We start from the raw sequence: 6,329 nt of genomic DNA, 5'->3' as shown, positions 1-6,329 counted from the left end.
CGCAAGGTTGCAGACATCCAGCTTCCCAGCTCAAGTATCATCCAGCTTCCCAGCTCAAATATCCAGTCCCAAACTCTGCATCCTCACCGTGGCCCTATGTGCCACTCTGAAAGTAGTTTCAACCACAATTCTCTCACTTTGAAGTGCCACCCACAGACAGGCACAGCACTCACCAAGTCAATCTCCAAGCTGCCATAGCACCATTTGGCTAAGAGTGACAGATGGGTGGAGGACTGGCTCCCTGCTCCATTCTAGGGGCCACTGATTGGTATGGGATCCAGGTGGGTGCCACTCCAGAGTCCAGCATAGTCTTGCAGAGGATCGGCCAAGCCTGTGTCTGCTACACATGCTGCGTGCAGCACCTCACACTCTGTCACTTCCCTCCATTCTTTGGCAGGTAGTGATCCAACTTTACTCCTTTTTCTAAATGGATAACCAGTTAACCCAGCATCATTTATCACTCCACCCTCATGCTGCAGAGTAGCACATTCTGGGATCCTCATGCACCCAGCTGAGCGTCCCTTCTGTGGCCTCCTGGTGTTCAAGTCCCTCCTGAGGCACACCCCTTTCTCCCAGGAACCTCTAACTTAGGAACCTCAGATCCCTGGGTGACCAGAAGGTGTGTGTGTTGCTGGGGAGGAGTGTGTTGGTGCTTGTGAGCAGGCTTCTGCCCCAAGTTCCTTCTCAGGACATACTCTGGCCCACAGGAAACTTGGGAACCCTCACCCTGCCTATTTTGCACCATTGGAAACCGGGGACTGGTTTCTTCCCTCGCCAAAATTACTTTATTTGTGTGAGAGAAAAGCAAGTTTTTTTCTATGTATAGACTTGCCAGCCATGTGGTATCCATTAACCACATTTGAAATATGGCTATTGTCAGGCAGTGGTTTCTCTCAACTCTTCCCTTGAATTTTTTAGTGGCATATTTGATCAATCTAGAATTTTACATTTCCTGTCAATGTTTTCCTGTTGGACTTAAATATTTTCATTTAAAATAAATATATAAAACCTCTCTGCAATGTTGCACAAGTAACTAATAACACTGCCTCTGGTGGGAACAACTAGTGTGTGGCAACAGAGAGGTGAGAGGGATATTTTCAATTTATATTCTTTGTTATATTTTGAATCATCAACCACTAGTATGTTTATATTTTAAACAAATTAAATTTAAGACAAAATCTAAAGAATTGGTTGATCTGTCTTTGCCCAGCCTTGTGGCTATCATGTTGTGTGAGACGCCTGATATAGTCTCTTTCCTCTGGCCTTCCTGAGGACTGGGGCAAACATATAGGTCAGTGTTCTGGTTGCCCACTGGACCCCCTGTGTCCCTGCCCATTTTTAACCCTGACCTGGTACAGTCCCTTTAGCCTTTAACAAGAGCAATGTTATAAAAATATTTAACCAAACTATATATAACCTCCCTTGTAAATAATGTTCTTGTATAACCCACTCACCATTAAGATGAAGTTATTAGGATTATAACTTCACACAATGAGAAACAAACTATTGCCTGTACTTGGCTCAAGATATTTAAGAGTTCTCAAAGCTAATTTTAAAAATGCATAGTTATCAAGGGAGACAAAATGGTGGCAGAATAGACGGATGTGTCCTGAGCCTTGTCCCGGAGCAAATAGAACAAGCAACTAAATCAAATAACATCCACCCGAATTGGCGAAGTAGACACAGCTGGTGAGACCATTTGCAGCCGGGAAGGGCAGAGGACACCTGGAGAATGATAAAATCAGGGATCTGGGCTGGAGAGAACTGCGAGACCTCTGAGCACAAAGGGTCAGAGGGAAACCTCACAGCACGGAGGCTGCGTCCCTTGGGACAGGCATAGCCTCTGAAAGGAGGTCCACAGGACTGCTGGCAGCAGGGGATTCTAGATCTGGGTCCACAGTCATGAGAGACTGAGCCCAGAGGAGCAGCCTGTACAGTTGCCCAGGCCACACCCTGTCAGTGGGAGAGGGGCTCGCAGTGGTGCAGCTCTTTCCCCTCTATTTGGTCTTTGCTTTTGTTTGCTGAACCTAGTTCATAGGACCTTTCAAATACAGACACTCGCCGGTCGCTGAGGTGCAGGTAGAGTTGCAGACTTGTGGAGTCTGGGGAGAGGCTGGGAAGAGGAGAGAGTAGAGGAGAGGTGGCCGCCATTCTGGCGCTGAGTCATACCTGATGTGTGGGACATGCTCAAAGTCACTAATCATCCGAGAAAGCAAATCAAAAACGACAATGAGGTACCATCTCACACCTGTCAGAATGGCTGTCATCAAGAAATCAACAAACGACAAGTGCTGGTGAGGATGTGGAGAAAAAGGAATCCTCCTGCACTGCTGGTGGAATGCAGACTGGTGCAGCCACTGTGGAGAACAGTATGGAGTTTCCTCAAAAAACTAAAAATGGAACTGCCATTTGACCCAGTGATCCCACTTCTAGGAATATATCCCAAGAAACTAGAAACACCAATCAGAAAGGATTCAGAAAGGATATATGCACCCCTATGTTCATAGCAGCACAATTTACAATAGCTAAGATTTGGAAACAGCCTACGTGCCCATCAGCAGATGAGTGGATTAAAAAACTGTGGTATATCTGCACAATGAAATACTACACTGCGGTAAAAAAAAAAGAAGGAATTCTTACCATTTGCAACAGCATGGATGGAACTGGAGAGCATTATGCTATGCAAAATAAACCAGTCAGGGAAAGATAAATATCACATGATCTCACTCATTTGTGGAATATAATAAACAACATAGACTGATAAACACAAATAGATCCAGAGGCAGAGAAACATTGATCAGACCTTCAAACCTCAGAGGGAAGGTAGGGGAGGGTGGGGGTAAGAGGGAGAGATCAACCAAAGGACTTGTATGCATGCATATAAGCCTAACCAATGGACACAGACACCAGGGGGGTGAGGGCATGAGTCGGGGGGGGGGGAGGGTGCAATGGGGGGATAAGGACACATATGTACTAGTAATACCTTAATCAATAAAGAAAAAATGCATAGTTATCAATTTAGGGTTTTTTTTAAAAGTTCTAAAAGCTTTCATTACATATCAGAAAGCAGGTCTGGAAGACTCTGACCATTGATCTTTGCTGTAACATATAAGTAATGAGAACTTGGGATCTAAAGGAAGTGTTCATTAGAGAGGAACTTTATGGAGGAAGAGAGGACACAAGAAGAACAGCCAAGCATACATCTCCTGGCTCTAATCGATCCCTGGATTAAAACCCTGGGGGGCGGTGTTTGAAATAACTAGAGAAGATATCAGAAAAATCACAGAACACTAGGGTTAGTTTCTAACTTCCAGAGGCACAAGCTGCAAAACATGTGGAGTCCAACATAGGACAGCCCAGATGGCAGGGTAGAAGAGGCTGAGAGAGAAGGCTGATTGGAACATCCCCTAACACTTCCCTTTCCTCCACATGCCTTCCCTAGTTGAGAAAGTCACCAAATCCATCTACTACACAAATTAAAGGCTTATATCACAAAAATATAGAATTCTGGATATATATTTGCACATTAACAATTGGTCTTTGTGAGATGCAAATATTTATGTAGAGGGACCCTTGTAACATGGTTATTTGGAGGGCCTATTTGTGACAATAACTAGAGCCATCAACTGCCTTTCCTTCCTTCAAAATCGTCTCATATTCAGATATTCAAGAACAAAGAACAATAAAACACTGATGGCTAGACTTAGTAGAGACCTTGCCAGGATTAACTAAAGATGATTGAATAAGCCAGAAGAACCAGATTGAACCAGGTGAAAGGGAAAAAGAAAATACAAAAGTAAAATAGCATTTCCTCAAAAAAGTAAAAAAGGAATTTCCATTTGACCCAGTAATCCCACTTCTAGGAATATATCCGCCCCCCCCCAAAAAACCCCCACAGAAAAAACAGAAACACCATCAAAAAGGATATATGCACCCCTATGTTCATAGCAGCACAATTTACAATAGCTAAGATTTGGAAACAGCCTAAGTGCCCATCAGCAGATGAATGGACTAGAAAACTGGTACATCTACACATTGGAATCCTACCTGCTGTAAAAAAGAAGGAATTCTTACCATTTGCAACAGCATGGATGGACCTGGAGAGCATTATGCTAAGTGAAATAATCCAGTCAGAGAAAGATAAATATCACATGATCTCACTCATTTGTGAAATATAACGGACAACATAAACTGATGAACAAAAATAGAACCAGAGTCATAGAAGCATCAAACAGACTGTCCAACCTATGAGGGAAGGTGGGGGGTCAGGGGTTAAGAGAACAACCAAAAAACTTGTATGCAAGCATATAAGCATAACCAATGGACACAGATAGGGGGGTGAGGGCATGTGCTGGGGGGTGGGGGTGGCGGGGGAGAGGTCAATGGGGAAAAGAAGACATATGTAATACTTTAAACAATAAAGAATTTATATTAAAAAATAAAATGAAAGAAATGAAAGCACCTATAGGGAGAGTTGTGGGAAAGAGCATTTGTGGAACAATAGGCCTTAATGCCTTATCCTTTCCCCCTTCTCTCCTGTATAGGATTAAAGATGCAGAGGCACTTGATCACCTCCATTTTTTTTTTACTGCTGTTCCAAGAGCAGCAGAAACCAGAGATATGTCCAGTGTGCACTGGCACGCATGGTAAGGACAGCAAGTTGAAGTAGCATAGTGTTGTAGGAGGAGGCAAAGACCATGTCCACTGACAAAAGCAATAACACAAATATGCAGGAATAATCCCCAAAAGAAATGTGAAAGATGATTATGAAGAAAACAACACTGAGCAACAAAAAAATATCTAAATAAATATGCCTAAATGGGAAACTGTAGATACTAATATCTGCCAATTATCCATAAACTCAATGTAATTTCAATCAATTCTAAAAAATGGATTCTTCAATAAGTGACATTAGTACAACTAATTATAAATTTAGAGAAAATTTACATACAAAGTCTATGTCAAACCAAATGCACATGCGCACGCAAGCGCACACACACACACGCACATGGCAACAAGCACACACATACTATTAGTAGTTTAAAGGGGCTTACTCTAAAAAGGAAACTGTACTTATGCTAGAAGTAAATATAGGCAAATGTTTTCTACTAAACTTGGAGTGTGAAAGACTGTCCTAAGCAAAATGAAAATATATAAGTCCAACAGGAAAACATTGACAGGAAATGTAAAATTCTAGATTGATCAAATATGCCACTAAAAAATTCAAGGGAAGAGTTGAGAGAAACCACTGCCTGACAATAGCCATATTTCAAATGTGGTTAATGGATACCACATGGCTGGCAAGTCTATACATAGAAAAAAACTTGCTTTTCTCTCACACAAATAAAGTAATTTTGGCGAGGGAAGAAACCAGTCCCCGGTTTCCAATGGTGCAAAATAGGCAGGGTGAGGGTTCCCAAGTTTCCTGTGGGCCAGAGTATGTCCTGAGAAGGAACTTGGGGCAGAAGCCTGCTCACAAGCACCAACACACTCCTCCCCAGCAACACACACACCTTCTGGTCACCCAGGGATCTGAGGTTCCTAAGTTAGAGGTTCCTGGGAGAAAGGGGTGTGCCTCAGGAGGGACTTGAACACCAGGAGGCCACAGAAGGGACGCTCAGCTGGGTGCATGAGGATCCCAGAATGTGCTACTCTGCAGCATGAGGGTGGAGTGATAAATGATGCTGGGTTAACTGGTTATCCATTTAGAAAAAGGAGTAAAGTTGGATCACTACCTGCCAAAGAATGGAGGGAAGTGACAGAGTGTGAGGTGCTGCACGCAGCATGTGTAGCAGACACAGGCTTGGCCGATCCTCTGCAAGACTATGCTGGACTCTGGAGTGGCACCCACCTGGATCCCATACCAATCAGTGGCCCCTAGAATGGAGCAGGGAGCCAGTCCTCCACCCATCTGTCACTCTTAGCCAAATGGTGCTATGGCAGCTTGGAGATTGACTTGGTGAGTGCTGTGCCTGTCTGTGGGTGGCACTTCAAAGTGAGAGAATTGTGGTTGAAACTACTTTCAGAGTGGCACATAGGGCCACGGTGAGGATGCAGAGTTTGGGACTGGATATTTGAGCTGGGAAGCTGGAGAGCCAGTCCTCCACCCATCTGTCACTCTTAGCCAAATGGTGCTATGGCAGCTTGGAGATTGACTTGGTGAGTGCTGTGCCTGTCTGTGGGTGGCACTTCAAAGTGAGAGAATTGTGGTTGAAACTACTTTCAGAGTGGCACATAGGGCCACGGTGAGGATGCAGAGTTTGGGACTGGATATTTGAGCTGGGAAGCTGGATGATACTTGAGCTGGGAAGCTGGATGTCTGCAACCTT

Source organism: Myotis brandtii, unplaced genomic scaffold (genome assembly GCF_000412655.1).
Source record: "Myotis brandtii unplaced genomic scaffold, ASM41265v1 scaffold305, whole genome shotgun sequence".
Classification (NCBI taxonomy): domain Eukaryota; kingdom Metazoa; phylum Chordata; class Mammalia; order Chiroptera; family Vespertilionidae; genus Myotis; species Myotis brandtii.
Note: the sequence above shows the minus strand (reverse complement) of the source record.